At 39.4% G+C, this 22,641-nt stretch overlaps 1 pseudogene; it reads right to left on the bottom strand.

Moving 5' to 3' along the window:
- Positions 1-3,696: 3,696 nt before the first annotated feature.
- Positions 3,697-4,864, bottom strand: LOC117709310 (pantothenate kinase 3 pseudogene; annotated as a pseudogene).
- Between the last annotated feature and the right edge of the window lie 17,777 nt (positions 4,865-22,641).

Genomic DNA, 22,641 nt, shown 5'->3' with positions numbered 1-22,641 from the left:
TCCTGCTTAGGGATTAGTGGATTTCTGTGGGAAGCTCTGGGATTAGTGAGGTTTTCTGCTCAGTAATTGGTGGCTTTTTTTTCACCCCCTTTCCCTGCATCAGGCCCATGGGTTAGGGTGGGAAGTCCTTCCTGGCTGCAGCCAGCTTTTGCTGAGATGCCATCTCTGTGGGGCTGTGGTGAGTGAGGGGAAGCTGAAGAGGAGATGTTACCACTGTAGACAGCTTCTGAGTGACATCTCCTGTAGCTTTCATGAAAGCTGTAGGCTGAGTCAGGAAAGGTGTCGAGGAGGGAGAAAGGCAGTCCGCCACCACGGACAGCTCCTGCAGCTCCTGTGATGACTGCAGGTTGAAATGTTGTGATACTGACATTTTGACAGAGGTACCACCATTTTGGACAGCTCCTGTGATACTATGGCTCCTGCAGCAACCATATTCTGGGGTGGGAAGGAGAGGCCTGGTGTTCCTTTGAGGGCATTTGTAGTGCAGAGGTGGCACAGAGGCTTTTGTGGTGGGCCGATCAGGGACTAAACTGTGGACTCCTGAAGAATCCAAAGGCATGTGGATTCCAACCACTGAAGATTCCCCAATGAAAAAAGAGTGGACATCAGGCCTTGGCTTCTGAAAAAAGTCAGGGAGAGCTTCTGGATAGTTTTAGCGGAGCTCTATACCTCATGCAAAAGTCACAGAGGTCTTTATGCATGGATGGGTGGAGGAAACAACTACTACTGCATCTGCATAGACAGTGGATTCACAGGGACACACTGTGAGACTTTGTGACTCTTTGTTGGTCAAAGCCTTGTCACAATGATGCAACATGTGAAGACACTGTTGACAGCTATATTTGTCACTGCTGGTTTAGATGCACAGGTGCCCTGTGTGAGACAGATATAAATACCTCTGCCAATTTTGGGGTGATGTGCCAAGCTGTCTACAGAAGATCTACTGAGACACATTGCTGGCCTGCCTTCTGCCTTCAACTACCATAGAGCCTCATGGGGGTACCCAGAGACCGAACCACCAACCAAAGAACATATAAAGGCTGGACATAGGGTCCACACACATATGTAGCTGATATACGGCTTGGTCTTCATGTGGGTCCCTCAACATCTGGAGTGGGGGCTATCCCTGACTCTCTCTCCTGCCTGTGAATCCTGCTTCCCTTACTGGGCTATCTTTTCTGGCCTTGATGGAAGAGAATATACCTAATCCTGCCCTGACCTGAGGTGCCTAGGTGGGTTGGCTCCCCAGGAGAGAACTTGCCCTTCTCAGAGGTGAAGGGGAGGTGGGGAATGGTGAAGTAAGTAAGTAAATAAGTCACAAGGGTCTTTTTGTAGGCTTACTGAGACCCCAAGAAGGGACCAGAGGAAAGAGAGAGAGAGAGAGAGAGAGAGAGAGAGAGAGAGAGAGAGAGAGAGAGATCTCAGGTCACTGAACTGGTTTGAAACCTAAAGCTTTCTCAGCCTTAGCACCACTGATGTGTGGGTAATACAATTATTTATAAGGATTATGTGTTTTGCCGGATGCTTAGCATTATCTCTTGTTTCCACCTGTTGCCTGTATGAAACATCCCACTTCCTTGATGTGATATCTAAATTTTCTTCAGATATTGCTAAGTCTTCCTTGAAGTTCCACTGAAAAATCACCATCCCATCAATAACAAAAATGATGCTGAAACAATATTGAAAGACATTGCTTGAACGTGGGCTTTATAGATCAGGTCAGGCCTTTAGTACCTGGTAAAATGCAGTTCACTGGAGGTATTTTGTAGGCTTATTAGCCTGAGTGAATTTAAGTAATGAGAGAAGACAGGCACAGTACTAAGAGGCCCAGTAAAGCAGAGACATTCCAACTTGGGCAGGGTGAGATCTAGAGGACCCATGTTAGTTGTCTAGTGAGTGAAGAATCAACTCAGAGCTGAAGCCATGGTCAACAGGCCAAGCACACAGTGAGTTGTCTTAGAGAGTGTGGCTTGTGTCTTCCTTCTCCTGAGCTGAGCAAGGAAAGGAGTCAGTGCATCCACTCTCATCCAGCACCTCTAAGGCCTCAATTCTGTGGCTTGATCCCTTTTCCAAGCTGCCTTAGATACTTAATTAGAATATCTCATTGGAGGGGTTCGATAGCTCTGCAGTTCAAACTCATCATCAGCTTCAAAGCTTAGCAACCACCTCAGCTTTACACATTATCTTGCACATGTGGAATTGAGTTTGATATAGCCTAAACAAAATATGCTTTTAACCTCAGACACCCCTTTTTAAATTTTCTGCATATATATATATATATATATATATATATATATATATACATGTGTATATATGTGTATATATATATACATATACATATACATATGTATATGTGTATATATATGTGTATATGTATATACACGTATATATATATACACATATACATATACATGTGTATATATATGTATATGTATACATGTGTTTATATATACATATGTATATATATCACCATATTTTAGCTCCTAAGACATTACTGGCACTCATTAAATAGTCTATGATCAAAGAGTCACACAGCTCTGTGGTTTTAGTCCATGTAACTGATTTGTCACTTTTATACACATTTCAAAACTGAAAATCCTATTACTTTTAGTTTGGTCAGATAAATGTAGGAATAATACATGGGTAATGGAAGCTCAAGGATGGAATGTGTGTGTGTGTGAAAGTTGGTGCCAATCTCCTTGTTGCTGAATAGCATTGACAGCTGATGCCTAGAATGCCAGATACCCAAGAGAATCAAGTGACGTTTTCTGAGCGGTACAGGGTCTTGTGTTATCATAGGTTAAACTTCAGCCTGGCAAAGCAAAGGATGCTTCACTGGTGGGTTTATTACATGTTCAGGTACATGACATTGGGACTGACCACCAACTCATATTTTATTTAAACTCTATTTTGATCTTTCTATATAATTGATCATATTATTTATCTTTCTAAAAAAGATTCTCCCCACTTCCATTTCTACCCAAATTTATCCTCTCTTTCTCTCTCTGTCTCACAACACACATGCTCCAAAATCAAAATGAAGACAAAAAAATAAACCTTCCAATAAGACAAAAAATACCTAAACAAAACTAAAATGACATAAAAACCTGGAGTCCACTTAGTGTTGACCAATTACTCTTGAGCATGAGGCCTGCACTGGAGGGTGGTGGACATACCCCATGTCATTCCACATATAAAAACCGATAATCCCCTTCCCAGCAGGTGTCAATTGACCACATTTTTTTTGTTGTTAGAGGTGAGACTTTGTGTCTACTCCCTTCCCTATGCTGGGATTTTGTCTGGCTTGAACATGTCTAGGTGTTGTTTATTCTGTTACCATCTCTGTGAGTTCATATGTGCTATCAGTCCTGTTGGTTCTAGAAGACAGCTTCCTTGGAGTCATTAACTTTTGACCTCATTCCAATTTTTTTTCTTTTTTTTTTAAACAATCAAGAGGCTGTGTTGAATTTAAGATGGAACGCTGGCTATCTATACATACAAGGGGACATCAATGAGGGCTACTTCCCATTATAAGTCTTTCCACACGGCAAAGCTCATGAGCTTACTGTTCTGACATTTAAAATGAACACAAATAGCATTACTCTTTTATCCTTTGGTTCCCAGTGACAAATAATGAATGCAGTTTCTGGATCAGTTCCTCCTGGATGACACTCTTTAGTAAAGGTCTCCAATGTTTTAGCTGAAATTTGGCAGTCCAAGAAGTGCACCAACAGCTCCAAAGTATCTCTCATGTTCTAGAAACAATGCTTTCAATTGACCCTTTGACCAGTAATTCAAAGCATATGCCAGAAGTTTCATAGACAGAGTATTGACACGTAAAAAGTTTCTAATGAAGACACTCGATTCATTTTCTCATTCACAGCACACATTCGTGCCATGGAGCCGATGATATTGGTGATAGTAACTAAAGTAGCTCTTGCCAGATCCTCCTTACTAACAGCTTCTCGTTTCTCCTTATAAATCATATTATCGAAACTAGATCCCACAGCCCAACCCGGCAGACCAAATCTTTCATAATCTCCTCCATAAATATCTCAGACCAGTCTATCAGCGTGGGTACTGTCAGCTTTGGATGCCATTTCCAGAGCCCCTTCAAAACTTTCACAGCCAGTCAATAAACTGCATAAACCAAGAAAGGTGCCCCCTCCAAGGCTTGTCCCAGTCACTCTTTTATAGTTGTCTTTAGAATGGACTGCTAAAATACTGACTCCTGAGCCAATATTCACTACCAGCAGTGGGTAAGAATCATCCAGGTTAAAAGGCATCTTTTGGCATCACTCAGGCTCTGAGGCATTAGCAAAATAATAGCATTCTGCTTGTCCATTGAAACGGACAGAATCTATATACAGCAAGCCCTTTACAAGGCAGTCAAGTTCATCCAGTTTGTGCAGGTGGAGGTTTCCAATTGTGCGAAAATCTTTCTCAAACTTGTAAGCACCACCTCCTGTAGCACTCAGCACCGTTTGTAAGGTTGAGAAATTTTTATCTCTCCCCATTTGGATAAAAGTAGGCAGGTCCTGGGTTGGAAACCTGATAAAGTGCAAGTTTCCTCTTCGTCCAAAAAGTGTTAAATCCTTCAGTTCAAGATGTACATCCCGAATGCCAGTAGATCCATATGCTACACTAGAAGTCAAATATTTCTGAATACTTTTTAAGCTCTCAACTTCCTCTTGTTCTTCCTCTGCTGTGATATCAATAGGTTCAAAATATGAGAGCTTTACTAGGGTTCCTCCAATATCCATGCCAAACCATGGGAAAGAGGGTTTTTTGGCATCCTTGATCTTCATGGTGTCCGCCTAAGGCACGAGGGGTAGCCTTGGGTGCAGAGCTCAGGGAAGAGAGGTGAATAACGCCCCGCCCCCCATTCCAATTTCTAAACCTCAGTTACTGTCTTCTCTTCTGTAATAGTTGAGGGAAAGTATATATAAAATTTACAATAGCCAGTTTTTGCATTACTCTTTCTAGATGGATGAAAATAAGTGTCTATTCAGTCTAGATAGCTTTTGCTGACAAACTAAAGGAGAGATTCTGTCTGAATCTAGCTTGGTGAATATATATATATCTTTATTTTGCTTACTCTAAAACCATAGCATAGACCACACTGCAACAGACACTCATTCCCAGCAGTCTAATGAGGTATGAGTCTGCAGTAAATAGCTTTCTCCTGCTCAGAGTGGTTCTATGGTAATATTAGAGGCACATATCACCATTAAAACAAAACTATCAAATCATCTCTTGTAGGAGGCAATGATGCAACATTTAATCATTCTCAAAACAATGAGATGAGTAATCAGAAGACCATGTCTCAGAGGATATACTCTGGTTCCTTATCTTGGTAGATAAGCAATACTCCAAAGCATTGTCTCCCTTAGTTATCAAACGAACACTTAAATTGTCTGCATGCATTATCAGCTGGCATTCAAAATAACCTTGTAACAGGGGGGGCAGCATGCTATGATGTGAAAATGCTACTGTGAACTGTACAAAAATTTCAGGTTAAATTCCAACTCAACAACTGTGTCAAATGTAGAGAAGGGGGCTATTCTGCTGACTACCTGAGGGCAGATTATGTAATACTGCACTGTGCACAGCTACTGTGGATGTGCAGTCACCGGAACATCTGTGTGTAAAGCTCAGCTCAGTGGCAGATCTGACTTGGATGTGATATGGATGTGAGATGTGAGATAATCTCAGTGGTGGAACTGAGGCAATAAAATAGATTGCATTGCACTGGAGCCCCCTGGACCACAGGGAGCATCCCAGTGAAGGTGTCATTCATCATCTTATCCCCAACGCTTACACCCTGCTGAGCTCAGAGTTGTTACATATATGTGCACTATATACTTGCTGAATTAATAAATTCAGAGAAAAAAATATTGAGATGGACAAAATCAAAGGTAGAAAAGAAGTCAAAAAAGATAAACTTCCCAAATAATCTCATTGTTTTTAAAAATATAAAAGCCATCAAATCATATTTAGAATCTTCTTACCTATCTACTATTCATCCCATGGAAAATTCAGTAAAACATTTTTTCAAGGTTTTATGTGTAAAACACAGCATTTCTCTGTAATACATGGGTTAATGGTCTTAAAAGAATGACACAATATATAGGGCCTAGATGTTGGCTCAGTGGTAAGAACTCTGTCCTCACAGAAGACCCAGTTCTGTTTCCAGAGCCTACATGTTGCTTCACAACTATCTGTGATTCTAGTTTCTGGGGACTTAATACTTTATTTTGACATCCTTAGACACCAGACATATATATGGTACACATGCTTACATATAAGAAAAACACTCATATATTAAAATAAAACACATCTATTTTAAAAATCAATATGATAGAATACATAAATAATATGCTTAAATTAATGTTTATAGGCTACTTTTAGGGTTATACTCTGTGTGTAATGTTGTCATTACAATAAAATTTATACAATTTCTAAATATCTTAATGGATCTCAATTACCCATAATCTATTCTGATAATGATGGGACTAATAAATTATCCTGTCAGCCCTGAAATAACACACATCTCAGTCATTCATCTATCAAATAGTTTCAAAAACAAATTATGTCATACTGAAGAACATATGAGTATAAAATACTGGGGTTTGGGTGTGCAACTATATCTAACACTAGGGGAGCTCGTTGGTTATTAAATACATATTATAAAGCCTCATGTTTCCTCCAAGGTTTCTAGAGAAAGATGAAGGGACACTTGTGAATCTGAATGTAAGAACCAACCTAAATGGTTCTACAATGGAGAAGTCAGTGGAATAGAGTATGAGTGACAAACAATATCACAATGAGTTATCACTTTGATCAAGCGGATCTGATTCCCAAACGTAGGGCTTCTATTTATTGTTAACTTGTGACTTTTAAGTATTTAAAGGTCCGGTGGCTTTGGAACAGATTGCAGAGTCCTTAGATCAATAGGTAGAGATTTGTGCCCATATTGGACTCCAGCAGCTGCTCATGACATAAAGTGGGAAAGGTGAAATTCAGACATTGCTTTTGGGTTTGTTTTATTGGTTGTGATATTTCTGCATCAGCAAGGACAGATGCTTTAGACTGACTGGAAAGCTGCAGGAAGAAGGAAGAGGGAACAGACTCCATCTAGACAAGGAGGTGGAATGTCTCTTTTCAGCTAGGACTCTCTATCATCTGTCAAGTGGACAAATGGGAAGAGTAGGTAGAGTAAGAAATAAACATGACTGGTGATGTAGACTCTGGACCCAAGGTATTTTGCCTCTACTCATTGATATCTATGGGTTTTTCAGCAAGTCTCTTAAATTCTCTGAGACACAAATGTTTCTTTTCCTTTCTCCAAAGAGTATATTGTACTCTATAGGCTTTTGAGGTCTAAATGAAAATGTTTAAAACTTCATAGTCCAACAGCTAGTACAGACCAAGCAATTAATATGAGGAATTATACTCAGTGGCAGTGATCTCTAGTTTCTACAACGTAGTATTTTCTGTCTTGATTCCCTTGAGTGACTATTGGTACCACAAGTTAAACTCAAGTAGTCATGTGGAGGAGAGCAGTAGAACATAACAAGCTTAGAATTGAACATTAGTCCTCTACTTTTAAAAGCCTAGTGAATGTGGGTAAGTAGACTAGTGTGAATCTGTACATCATCTGTAAATATGGGATAGGCTACCTAAGGATAAATAATGTTCATTATCACAGTCATTAATTTTGAGTTGTAGGAGCACTTGGCCCTTAATGGGCTTGTGGGAGCATTTTCTATATCATCCTAAAGGCTATGCCATTGAGCTGTTACTGATAAGACCTCTTTCTTTACAGTAGGAGTGAGGTCCCAGACTCAGACCCCTCTTGAGTTTTAGGATGCATTTGGACTGAGGGATGAGAAGGAAGAACAGACAGCTGTGAGCATTTTTTTTCTTTTTTTCTGTTTTATTTTTTATTGGATATTTTATTTAAATTTTAGATGTAATCCCCTTACTCCATTTCCCACCCACTCAGGAACCTGATATCCTAGCCCCTCTCCTCCTGCTTCTATGAGGATGTGCCTCCACCCACCCACTCCCACCTCCTCACCTTCAAATTTTCCCACACTGGGTGTTTTCACAGGACCAAGAGCTTCCTCTCTCACTCATGCCCAACATGTCCATCCTCCTCTACATATACAGCTGGAGTCATGGGTCCCCCTTATGTGCTCCCAGGCTGGATGTTTAGACCCTGGGAGCTCTGGTTGGTTGGTATTATTGCTATCCCCATTGGGCCTGCAAACCCTTTCAGCATTCTAAGTCCTTGGTGGTGAGTTGAGAATGTAGAAGAAGTAGCACATTGTCAAGAAACAGTGAAGGAAAGAAATCATCTCAAGAAAAAGTTTGACCATAAGTAGAAAAGCAAAACAGTGTCCTGGAGATAAATTCTAGAAATACTTCCCAGATACCTCTCCAGAATAAAAGGGTCCCTTCAGGAAACTGCTAGGGGAAGTCTTTGGTTTTTAAAGAACATGTTAAAAGAACTATAGTCTGTTTGGAAGACACCTAAAATATAAAATGTATTACTATTGTTTGTACTGAATAGATTGTACTATAAAATTGTTGAGATTGGATCCAGGCTTAATCCAGATTTAGGTCCCTAGATCTTTAGAATAACAGAACAAATGTTGAATGTGACTGTGTTCCAAATTGTGTGTCCCATTTCCCTTCATCTCCAGGAACCTTTTCAATTTTCTAATACCCATTAAGATAATTAGCAAGTTTTGCTAAAAAGGCTTTTCATATGTTAATTAGTTATCATTCTTTGTATAAATAACTCAGTCTTATTCTAAATTTAGAGCAACTACATGACCAGAACATATTTCTTACTTATTGTGTGTAACATACATGGTGATGGTTAATCATCATTGTCAGCCAGACTGGATTGAGAATCACCATGAAGATACATCTTTTGATTTGTGTACGAGAGTGTTGCCAGAAAAATTTAACTGCAGAAAGAGAATCCACCATGAATATATGTAGTAGCAGCAACTGGTAGTGTCTTGGACTGAAATACAGGAGAAAGTGTACTGAACACTTACCTCTCTGCTTCCTGACTGAATGTAATGCAACCAGCTGCCTCATGTTCCTGGTGCCATGTCCTTCCCATAATGAAGTAATGTGGCCCCTTGAAGTATAAGATAAAATAGAGCCTTCTTCCCTCAAGTTGATTTTTGTAAAGTCTCAGCATGAGAAAAGTAACTGATCTAGAGGATTGGTACCAGAAGTGGGGTTGTTATGATAAATCTAAGCATATTTTTAGACTTCTAGAACTTTCATGTGGGTGAAATGTAGACAAAATGGAATAGCTAGCTAGAAAAGTCTTATAGCTTTGTACACAGAGTTTAATGGGCTATGCTGGTGAGGATTTGTTAGAACAGAATGCTCAGAGAATTTTAGGACACAGAGTCCCAGTTCAAAGGCTTCAGAAGGGAAGAAAAGATTTCTAAGAGGAACTAGACTACAGGCTTTTCATGTTATATTCAGACAAGAGGTTTGTTATTTTTTGCTTGTGTCCTGAGAATTTGAGTGAGAATGAATTCAAAACTTATAGACTGATACTTTTAGTAAAGGAAATTTTAAGATAATATTGCCTTTAAGTTCTGACATCGCTATTATTCACTGATATCATCAAGAATTACAATGGAAGAGAGCAAAATCTTATGAAAAATATGAGGCTCAGCAAGGAAAGGTGGATGAGAACATTTAAATTATAAACAAGGAGGGTATAGACAAAGCATCTATAACTGTCAGAGACTAGCATCTCTAAAGAAAAACCTCACAGTCCTCACTGGGACAACAGGAAAGATGTCCTGAGGATAAAAGCCTACCTATTGAAATTTCCTATTTGTGAATGAGAAAATTTATTTGAAAGGAGAGAGCCTGAGATGAGAATGTCGCTGAAAGTTTTTCATTTTTGAAAACAATCTTGCTTGCAGACAGAGGCCATGACAATTGATGTCCAAAGTGGCTATATTACATCTTGAGTTGTCACCACACCTTCATAGTGCCATCTACATGATGTTGGTTCTGCAAGAAAAAAAAATGTAAGAGTACATGAGTTATGAAAGTTTGCATTGGGATTTTCAAGAGCCACTGCAGGCAAGCAATTTGTGACATAGTTGGATTACCTGCAAGGAGAGTCTGAGTGGCCTCTGTGCGAAACTTTGGAAATGAAACACAAGTTATAATAGAGATGCCAAGATGTTCGAGATGACTGGACCATCAAACACCCACCAAGGAAAGCTACAAACATGCAGCAGAGTCTGCCTAAGGAAGGGGTTGTGTGTGTGTGTGTGTGTGTGTGTGTGTGTGTGTGTGTGTGTGTGCAGAGCTGGAAATGCAGGGTTTGGCTCATGATGCCATCATGAGCTCTGTGTGCTGCACTTTGCTTTAGGGATTGAGGTTTTCCCTGCTGGGCTGTAGACTTGTTTTACTCTAATCTTTTTTTGTGTATGTGTGCTATGTTTCAGTTTCTCCATTTTGAAATGACAGTGTTCACAGTGTTCACTCTTCCTTTGTATGTTAGAAATATGTAACTTTTTGTTGTTTTTTGTTGTTTTTTTATTTTTCTGTTGTTTTGTTTGTTTGTTTTGTTTTGTTTTTCAAGACATGGTTCTTCTGTATAGCCCTGGCTGTTCTGGAACTCACTTTGTAGACCAGGCTGGCCTCGAACTCAGAAATCCATCTGGCTCTGCCTCCCAAGTGCGGGGATTAAAGGCATGCTTCACCACTGCCTGGATAATATGTAACTTTTAAATTTCACTTTTACTTATTTATTTTTTCAGTTTTGAGAATACAACATAATACATTGCTGCCATTCCTTGCCTCCTTCCAAACCATCCCATATACTGTTCCCCCATTTTCCTTCAAATTTATAGCCTCATTTTTCATTTATTGTTATTGAACCATATATATATATGAAAATATATGTATATAGTCATAATATATGGATATATAATTCCTAAATATAACCTGCTCAGTTTATGTAATGTGACTTGTATACATTTTTTTCAGGGCTGACCATTTGTCTCTGGATAACCAATTGGTGTACTCTCTCTGGGGAACACCACTTCTGCTCCCAGCATTTTGTAATTGCCTATAGTTCTTTGTGTAGAGTTGAGACCTCATGAGCTTTTCTGAGTCCAATTTGGCAGGTTCATTGCTATCATTCTTGTTCAGCTTGTTGTGACATTCATGTTGGTGAGACTTTATGGATAAACCTCCCCCCCCCCCCCCGTTACAGGGACTTACAGTTAAGAGATTGCAAGTTTCAAAGAAGACTCTCCACTTACACTTTTGAAAGGGTTGCAACTGTTAGCATGAGGATTGTTGAGGTTGGACTGAATGTGTTTTTCCTTATGGGACGGTCATGAATTTATTGGGACAAAGAATAGATGTCTGTGGCTTAAGTGATGTTTGTATATCCTGTTGAAAAGACAATGGTGGAGCTGTGCTGGTTAATCTTGTCCACACTCCTGGATTTAGATTCACTATGGAAATATACTTGTATGGATGTCTGTATGGACGTATAACCACAGAGGACTAATTCACCATAAAAGGGGGCAGCACCATTGATGGAGTGCAGTTCTGGACTGTATGAAAAGGAGAAAGGGAGCTGGATATGAGTAATTTATCCAACTGCCATCCCTCTCAGCTATGATAAGCCATATCTGCTTGAGTTCCTTTAAGTTGCCTATTTGGTAGATATTTGATCTCAGCAAAGAGAAAGATAGGGAATATATTGGGGGGTGTCTAGTAGCATTTTAGAAGTTTCAGCATTTTCTGTGCCTATTTCATTTTATAAAGAAAAAAATAAGATCTTTGAAAATAAAACTGAAAGAATTTCCTATATTTTTCTACATGGAAGTTTTTTTTAACCACTTGTTTAATATAAATTTGCTTGTATTAAAACTTAGTTACTCATACTTGGGCTGGACCTAGCCCCCTGCACATGTGTAGCAGATGTGCAGCTCAGTCTTCATGTGGGTCTCCCAACAACTGGAATAAGGACTGTCCCTAAAGCTGTTGCCCTTCTGTGAATCCCATTCTCCTAACTGAGCCACCTCATCTGGCTTCAGGGCGAGAGGATGTGTCTAGTCCTGCAGTGACTTCATGTACCAGAGTGGGGTGATGCCCAGGGGGCTTCCTCCTTCTCAGAGGAGAAAGGGAGGGGGAATAGAGAGAGGGACTGAATGGGAATATTGAGAAGGGGGCTGCAATCACTATGTAAAGTGAATAAATAAACAAATTCATGGAAAAAATAAAAGGAAAACGATCAGTAAAAATAAAAGCAAAAACAAGAACAAAAACATGAAAACCAAAAACAAACAAACAAACAAGCAAAGCAAAACAAAACAAAAAAAACACAAAACACCTTAGCTCCTGTATGGAAGTAGGTTTGGATCCCAGTGATCTTAGTTAGGGTTTGCTCTGTAAAGTCTGATTCGTGTTGCTATGGATTATGTGTAAGATCATCGATGGCAGTGAATATATTTGTTACAAGGGGAAAAACCTAAATTAGAAGGTATTGCTGCTGATCTCATCATTGTCTCTTAATTTTCAGCAAAAGGAATCCTGGAGCAGTTTAGGAATAAATTCAGGACTATATAAATAAATTATGAGAACTATACCATATTACAGCATCCTTTGCAAACTTCAACGTATTTCAAAACCTGTAACTTCCTTAGTCAGAGATTTATTTTCTCTTAATTAAGATGAGCAGCCATTAGAGAAGTTTAATCTTTGATTAACTGGACCTTGACCATGGAGTGTGATGAGCTGGGGCCTCCAGATGGAAATCAAGGACTGTGGCCTTGGTACACAGTCAGGATGGACGGACATCTTACTGTGATATAGTAAGGGCCCAGAGGAGACTAACAAGACACCATGTTAAGCTTCTCTGTTTCTTTTCTCTAATCTTGTATATTTTTTATTTATTTTTTATTTTTTAGCTTTTCTACATCTTAGAATGACATCACCCAGCTCCCCTATTTACTGAAAACATAATCTGCTTTCCCGCAGTTGTCTGTTTCTCCTTTCTGTAAGGATCGGCGCTGCCATTTGCTGAATCTGTTCAGCAATTAGACTGTGCTGCATCAACTTTCCTCTGCCTTCCTTGCTGCTGACTTTAATAAGCAATTTGAAAAAAATAATCAAAGTGCTCATATAGGGAACATTTAGTCTGTTCTAGGCTTGACAGCATAAAAATGTTAAAGTGTCTTGTTATTATTTCTTGAATTTTTAAAGGCAAGCCGACACACACATTTGATTTAAGAAATAGTAACAAATTTTTCTGGTTTTGTTTTAAAAGAACTCAATAATAAGAACTAAAGCAATAGGGAAGGTTCATATCAAGAGTTTTCTCTCCAATAGCACAGATAAACATCAACTAGAAATTACATCTCTCTCTCTCTCTCTCTCTCTCTCTCTCTCTCTCTCTCTCTCTCTGTGTGTGTGTGTGTGTGTGTGTATATGTGTGTATGTGTGCATGTGTGTGTGTGTATTCATGTGCACATGTTTGTTCAGGTTCAGAAATAGACATTGCCTTCATTAGTTGACAGCTTCTCACTGAACCTATATGGGATTCATCAACTAGGCTACTTGGTGGACAGCAAGTGCCAGGAATCTGCTTGACTATTCCTTTTAGTTCTGGGATTGGTATTGCAAAAGAATGTTTGTGTGCCTGTATTTTCATATGGCTGGTGAGGATCTGAACACACATGTGAATGCTTGCATGAAAAACACTTTATCAACTAAACCATCTTTCCAGCCCTTCATCTATATCTGTATCTCTATCTATCTATCTATCTATCTATCTATCTATCTATCTATCTATCATCAATGGAGTATCTCATTGAGCACTAAGCTTTCTGATTAGGCTAGACTGTCAGGCCTTCAAGCCCCAGGGATCTTTTTGCACTGGGATCTCAAGCAAGCACTTTTGTACATGGCTTCTGCGTGTGCTGTAGATGGAATTAGGTTTTTCATGCTTGCAGAGAAAGGACTTTAGAGACGGAGTCATCTCCCTAAACTTCTGGTAAGCTCTTAAATGTGTAACTCCTACATGAGTTAAAGTTTCCTGATTGTGGAATGAGGCACACATTCTATATTTTAGAAAAGTTATTTGGATACCAAAACCTGATGAGGTATGAAAAAAGAAATCTTGATGATTTTGTCTTTCCTTTAATCAACAGAATAATTTTTATCAACTCTATACTCTTTTGTAATGTGTGATCATCCATTACTGGGGATGGAACTCAGAGGACTCCATTGTAGAGTGTATATTTCTGTCTAAATGTTTGATAGCTGTATCATTAGGTACAGATAGCAAAGAAGAACAAAAAAGGAGACAAAAGTAGATTACCATCTCCAACCAGAGACTGGACTTCCTTTTAATTACTGCTCTTGTAAAGTAGAGCCCCAGGTTCTGAGAGGACAGCTCAATGGGTGAGAATGCCTGCTCTGCAAGCCTGAAGACCCAAGTTCAAATCCCCAGCATCCATGCAAAATACCAGGCATTCTGCACATGCCTCTAATTTCAGCATTGAGGAATAGAGACAGATACATCCTCAGAGCTTGCTTACCAGTCAGCCTGGCAAAAATTATGAGTTTCCAGTTCTTAAGTCAGTAAGGTAAGATTGAAAGATAAAGACACCTAATATCTTTCTCTGGCCTATGTTCACACACACACACACACACACACACACACACACACACACCATACCACATAGACATACAGATAAATAATAAACATAGCCCCATGCTCGCAGCACACCTAAATTCCAATTCTCTGCTTTACACAGTTTTTCCTGGTACAATTCTCTGTAGTGGTCCTGAGGGATGGGGCAGTCACTATTACAAAGAGCCTTTCAGGGATGTATTCTTTATTAGCTATTCACATATGCTCTTACTCTAAAGCTCCGCCTTTCCAAGCTTTACACACCTCCCATTTTTTTCCAGGGATGCTATTCTTTCCCAGAAAACTCTCGTCAGTCCTCCACAGGCTTCAGTAGTTTGGATTATTTAACACGTTCTTCTCAGGTACCTATGGCTAATTTCTGTTGTGGGTGCCCTATCTGTACATCTTGTTGGTAATTCAGTGTCAGGATTGCCCTCAGCTCATCTGGAATTCCCTCTAAAGCATTAACCCGATGTTCCTGAACCTTTTAGTAAAATTGACACTAGATTCTTTGCTGGGAGAAGCCCTCTTATCATGAAAATGAGAGCATACATTTTAGGCTTTTGTAGTAAAAAGCATTCTGCTGGCTTTACTTAGAATTTCCTTCTTATAGAATAGAAAATAAAGGAAAATATACTTCCCACACTTCCCCCACATATGCCTTATGCTGCCGTTGTCTATTTTCATCTTATTTTTGCATCCATGTAGAGCACAGTTGTCTCTGCATTTTTTCTGTCTCCTGCATAACGAATCAGCAATATCTCCCAGGCACTTTCGAAATGCCATTTCTTATCTCTTAGACCATATTATTCTTTCATAACCAAGTCTAAATGCAAACCTGTAATGAATTATTTGATAGGCAGTTTGTCCCCCCCCCATCAGAGTCTCTGTCTGATTTTTTTTCTGTTGGCACTGTGTGACAAGTGTTGTAACTTATAATTGTCACAGGGACTCCTTTGATGTCCAAAGCATCTGATAAAATACACATGGGATCCCAAGCTTCCATTTGCTTCCGTCCATTTTCAATTTTAGATAGTGGAGTCTTCAGGCCCTGGGAGCTCCCAGGACATACGTAACCTCCCCTAACTACGGTAGGTCTCCAGCTGCTTCCCTCATCACTCAAAAATGGGGAGTCAGATGGAGCTGTGTGCAAGATAGTCCATGTGGGAGTTTTAAACTGTGTTTGTTTAGAATTACAGTTTGATGCTTGCCACCATTGGCTCTTGAGTACCGGAAAAAAAAAAACAAAAACAAAAACAAAACCTCCTGTAGCCTGGTTTCTTTCCCTCCCAGCTCAACCTATTTATCAGGGAAGGGAATGTGTTGAAGTTGGGATGTGATAGACTGATGGTGAATAGACCTGAATTTCAATATTACTGTACCATTCACTACTTGGTAACATGGAGTTGAGATTAGAAGTCACTTAAGAGCCAGGGATATTCTGAGGGTTGATAGGGAAGATGGAAACTTATAATAAGATGGAAAATGGAATAAAGTGTCACAGCACTCTGAGTGGTATCAACATTTATACAGTCAGCCTGGGTTTTAAGTGATAGGGATGAGGTCCACTGTCTTGTCTCTCCTGCCAACCTCCTCCACCCTGACATCACTGTTATTTTCCCTTGCTTGCAGTTTCCTAGCTCATGCTGGGACACACCCTCTCTCAAAGCAGAAAACACAGGACACAGTTTACTCTCCTCAGTATCTCTCTGCCTTGGGCATGTTCATTGTAAAGTGGTGCAGTCCACAGGGAGGAAGGTAAGCTTAAAGTTCAGCACTGAGGCTTCAAAACAGGGTTTTGAGAAAACAGCCAAATACAGGTTAAGCCTTTTGTGCTGGGATATAGAATATTTTATGCAAATAATTTTTAAAATTTGAAAATCCTCAAGTATTTGTCAATAGAGAAATAGAAATTCATTTGATGGGGATTCACAATTTTAATGGGTATATTAATGGATAATTTATGGAAACTCAGATCGTGTTTAAGATTTTAATTATATTTTATTAATTGTGTGTATATGTATACATGGATGAGGCACATGTGTATCTTGGCCACACATGTAGAGGTTAGAAGATAACTTATGGGAGTCAGTTCTCTCCTTCCACCACGTAGGTATCGAAGATTGAACTTAGGTCTTTAGACTTAGTAGCAGGTATCTTTACATACTCAGCCATCTTGATAGTCCAATATTTAGGTTTTTGTTTTAATTGTATTATTTTTAAAGATATATTTTAATTATGCGTATATGTGTGTGTCTTTATCTGGGTATGTATACTTGAGAGCAGCTGCCAACAGTTTTCAGATCCATCTGGAGCTGGGTTACTGGCTGTTATGAACCACTTATGTGTGGGCTCTGGGAACTGAATATGAGTCCTCTATAAAATAGTATGCACTGTTAACTGCTGAGGGATCTCTCAAGCCCAGTATTCGGGTTTTTAATACTTGATAAAAGGATGGCGTTGAAAGTATAAAATAATAACAGTCAAGCTTCTATAAAAACCTGTCATTGTTTCCATTGAGAACCATTTTGTAGAACTTTGATTAATGTTGTAAGTTTTTTTCTTTCTACAGTATCAAACATTATTAAAATATTATTTTAATTAGCAATATTAAAAATTATTTCCGTCTGGAGAGATGGCTCAGCAGTTAAGAGCATTGACTGTTCTTCCAGAGGTACTGAGTTCAATTGCCAGCAACCACATGGTGGCTCACAACCATTTGTAATGGGATCTGATGCCCTCTTCTGGTGAGTCTGAAGACAGCTAAGATGTATTCATAAAATAAATAAATAAATAAGTCTTTTAAAAAATTATTTCAATCTTCTCAGAACTACATTACCACCTAAACATGAAACAAATGGTATTTACATATTTGTTTTCTTTTTCTGATATATAAATATGCGTGCATACATATACATACACACATATATATGTATATATACATATATATGTAACAATTAAAAGAAACGAAACAATGACTCTAACTGGGGTTTTATATGGAACTTTATAAGGTGACATTTTCTTAGAGAAATGACCTTGCTATGGCCAAGGGTCATCCTTCATCTTGTCACCTTTCACTGTTATCAGAACGTCACCTGCTTAGCCTGCAGCAAGAACAAACAAAGGTGGCTAGTGTGGAGAGATGTTTTATCATGGCTGAGGGGAAACCTAGTAAATCATGGCTGCACAGCAGGAATCACATTTGTGAGGATAGAAGACTGTATCATTGGCCTGAACAGTGCCGAACAAAGTGTGGCCCACTCTTGGTTCTTTATTCTCCATCTTCCTCATCTGCAATCAGTCTTGCTCTTCCTCCAAATCACTGCAGCTCAGCTCCATGTGTCCAAGATTATTCAAATTGCATCTGTTTCTTTCATAGGCATTTGTTCTTCTTTGCTTCCACTGGGTGAGAATCACATGTCTAAGTTCTTGGAAATGCTCAAACAGCATTCTAATGCACTGACAAGGGCATGCATTTATTTTCATGACTTGAAAAGGCACAAATTTGTTGGTTGTGTAAACACATCCGTGGAGGTACTTTGCTCTGGATTTTTAATGCTCACTCTCATAGTTTGCATTTTATTGCAGTGAAGAGACATTGTGACCACAGCAACTTATATAAAAAGAAAGCATTTAATTGGGGGTTGCTTATGGTTACAGCTTAGTCCATTATTGTTATGGCAGGAAACATGGTGCTAGAGAGGGAGCTGAGACTTCTATATCTTGATCCAAGGGGAGAGAGAGAGAGAGAGAGAGAGAGAGAGAGAGAGAGAGAGCCTGGCCTGAGCTTTGGAAACCTCAAAGGCCACCCTTAGTGACAACTTAACTCCAACAAAGATCGACCTACTCCAACAAGGCTACATATCCTACTCCTTTCAAATAATGTCACTCTCTATGGGCCTATGGGGCCCATTTTCATTCATTCTACCAAATACACACACTGGTATGCAATTCTATTTCATTCCTCCCAAAAACATGGCTTGAATTTATTACTCTAATTTAATACTATTACCTGTCTTTTCATTAAGATTTGAAATGATTAAAGCCTATACTGTTACTTGAATCTTAGAGGGCCATTCTGAAACCAGCCTCAGAAACCCACAATAGGTGCTGTAGGCAAGATCACCAGAGAGGACTGTACACTTGGTGCCTATAGTTGGGAAAAATTAAACCATCAGAATACATAGACTCTAAAACTTCAGTTGGTGATGTAGAGACATATCGTCGCACAACACAGACCTTGATATCGCCTGAATTTTAAAGCTACAAGTCAGCGAATCCTGCATCTTTTTCTACTACACAGCAAATAAAACTTATTAACCTGTAAATTCAATCTTGCCTCTAGCCCTAAAGTGCCAAGATACTTCGGTGAGAAGAAGAGAGTTTTATAGATACCTTTGATAGGTACCTGCCACATGCCAACAAGATATAAGAAGGTATTTATTAACTATATGGTCAGAACTATAAAAATATTAATGTTTTTACTTTACAGAAAGAAGACTAAATATCAAAGACATAAACTTGGTCAAATGTTGCTTACTGTCTTAGCAGGGCAGCCCCCAAAAGGCCACAATGCCCATGAGTCAGTAAAGGGTGTGGAGATAAACCACTACAGAGATAGCTTCATGGAAAAGAGTCTGCTTTATTGCATATGGGCAACCACTTATATAGTGAAAGCCTGTGATCAGTTAGCACATTACTTTGGATTGGAAAGTCAGCAGTCACACTACCAGGATCCTATACAGAAGAAGCTCATTAAAGGAGATGTGAAGAGTGTCGACTTCTCCCCAGGCCAGCTACTGGCTACTCACACTGCTACAGCATTCAGTGTTCTGTCTTCAGAAGCATGTCATGCCATGCTTCTTATTAGAGGTACAGTGTGCCAAGTAGGATGGCTGCCCGGTCATGCTTGAATTTTCTCCTGCAGTTGCTCTTCAATTTGAATCCTGTTTCCCCTCAGTTCAAGCTTTCTCTGTTACTAAAGCGCAAATTTTTCAAGATTTTTTTTGTCCCAGGAGAGAGAAGGCTTTATGTTTTCTATGTGGGGAGTCTGTGAATCACACAAAAGAAATTTTGTCAGAATAAAATTGGTCCTCACTCCCATGGGGAGCTATATCCTTGCAGCACCCAGGAGATAGTCTGGTGTTAATGAGGTGACCTTTATGACATGGTTGGAATTGCAAGGGCATGGGTCTTCCTAGGCACTAATTTCTTCTTTACACTTTCATACGTGTACAATCTCACAACCATAATAACAACAGCTTACACTGCTAGGAGCTGTGTGCACGCCAGGACCAGAACTCAGAACTTCCCACACAGTCAGTGGTGGCTAAATATATGCTTAACTCTGACAGAAATATGCTTTCTCAAGGGATGAACTAGTAAATGTTTCCCTAGAGGAATGAGCTACAGGGTACATTAATTATGAAAAAATAGCACCACATTGTAAATATTCCATATATTTTTCCACATACACATGTGAAAGAGGCCATTGCCATCTTTTGAAACAGTGCTAAGGACTCACCAACAGCTTGGTTTTTGGCTGCTTTCATTGGTGTGTTACACTCCAAGAAGTGAATGACAGATGCCGCGGTGTTCAAATCATATCCCATCAGCCCACTTTCTGCAGTAAACATAATGAATCTGGCAATATGGCATGAAAATTGCATGATAATAATTTACATAATATGAACTTGAGAATAAGGAAGGGCCTGGAAGCTTTCTTTCTCCATTTCCTCGGATGAGTGCCTGCAGGAGTTAGTTTCTTTGTTTTGAGATCGGGATAGCATTTTCCAAAGTACACTGGCTTCTATATGCTCCCTTTCACATCTGAAACATACACCGTTATTGCAAACTGCATACACACGTGTGGGTCACATAAACAAGAGATGGCCCCGTCTCAACTAAGAGCTGCCAGCTGCCACTTGGCTGTCATTCTGGATTTATAGGTGAAGAATCTCCAGTAATTTGAAGAGCAGACTCTCCTCACAGAGTGTCCTGTGTTTTCTGGATGTGAATCCTTTGAAGAAAAGTGGCCGTTTCTAGTCTGCCTTCAGCAGATTGCTACATGTCCCCCAGCCTTGAGCAAACGTTTTATTGACCTTCCTCAGGGTCTGGTCTATTGGGAAGGCCAAAGTAGTCACACAGTGTGTGATGTGTTCACAGAGCCTGCATGTTATCATAATCCCATTAGGTCATTGCCTGGAGACAAGTAATTTATGATTCTATGTTAACCATACTGGTTAAAAAAATGTTGCTGTATGCAGGAAGAAGTTGGGACATACTTATTTAATATTACAACATAAATACCTGTATAAATTAGTAACTTAAATCACAGCATTTTATACTTTCACAGATTTTTACAAACTACTTTTGAATACAGAGTCTCATTTAATTTTTGCATCCATATGAACTGGGTACTGTGATGCCCAATTTGCCAGCCAAAATAGTTACAAGGTTGAAAATTTTATTTTATTGTTTTATTTTACTGCGGAGCCACTGAGAGACAGGGGTTGAAGTAATCTGTGTTTTTTTTTTCTCCTAACTGCTGTGTTCTTCTTCCAAAATAACTCTGTAAAGATACTCTGAACAGGAACTGTGATAATAGTACAGGTTAATGAGATATAATAAAACAAATTAGAATCTGTAATACATACTGCCAAAGGAAAGCAAAAGCTAGTTTGATCTATTCTGTGAAGTTTACCACTGTGACTTATAGCTCCCTGAGGGAACATCTACACAACAGGCCTGGGGAACAGAAACATCAAATGTCTTAAGAAAATATTGCAAAGCTTTAACCTCATGCATTGTTTATTAGGAAGAGTTGTTTCCCTTGAATTCCACTGAGTGGGTGACCTGTACTGATGAGGCTGATGATGAGGCCACCATGAACCGAACTCCCCTTGGTATTCATGTTGCTGGACATCTGTCCCTACAGTAGCCTTCCTGCTGGCACTTGGCTTCTGCACCACAGGACACTGCACTCTGCATTGTGCCTTCTCTCACATCTCCAGCCTTTTTGTTTTTTAATTTTGACAGACTCCACAGAGGTTCAGTCTTTCTAAAAATGGGGTTTTAAGCATGTCTAGTCACTATAACTGGCTCTAGGTTCCAAAGGCCAGAGATCACATCTGTCTGATTTCTGATTTTATGACTATAGTCAGTCAAGCCCAAACCTTATAGGAAGTACAAGTCCTTGTGTTTGTGGTCTGCCTTCGAGCTCCATCTACCTCTCCATGGCCTGACACTGTTTGCTTCACCCATGCTAAACACCTCCATTGTAGACCAAAGGGTACATCAAATTCAATCTCTTCTCAAGCATATAACAGCACTAGTCCCACACCAATTAAATTAAAATTGAATTTCAACATGCGTTGTCTAAGTGGACAGACAGCTAAACTGTAACAGAATCTTAGAATGAGTAAATAAATTATACAATATTGAGCAGCCCATCAGAGATTTTCCTTGTTTTCCTTTCTGTTCCAAGAATCTATTATAGTATATAGTTCATAGTGAGTTTACACTGAAAAAAATTAAAATTAATACACTAACTCAAATGTGAGACTTAGGTAAATCTTTCACACACATACATGCACACCTAAGTATCAGTAATAGTGCAATTGGATGTTATATTTGGACAATTTGACCAAAAGCTACTTTCACTTGGTTCACTGGCACTGTTCTGTGTCCACTGAGGAAAACGTTCTGCACGGTTTCCAGTGCTGGGGAATAATAATGACCATATATTCTCATCAGGGAGAGTGGCTGCCACAGCAACAAGCTTAAAAAAAATCTGTGGCTTTCCTACTTAATACCCTTAACTGCCTCCAAAGCCCCACCCCATAATGACATACAACCCCTCTAACCTGCTTTGTAATGCCAGGTCCACATAATCTCTTCCTAACTCTGCTCCCTTCTCCCAACCATTA

The sequence above is a fragment of the Arvicanthis niloticus genome, chromosome 5 (assembly GCF_011762505.2).
Source record: "Arvicanthis niloticus isolate mArvNil1 chromosome 5, mArvNil1.pat.X, whole genome shotgun sequence".
Classification (NCBI taxonomy): Eukaryota; Metazoa; Chordata; class Mammalia; order Rodentia; family Muridae; genus Arvicanthis; species Arvicanthis niloticus.
The sequence above is the reverse complement of the archived record's forward strand: the minus strand, read 5'-3'. Positions and strand labels throughout refer to the sequence as shown.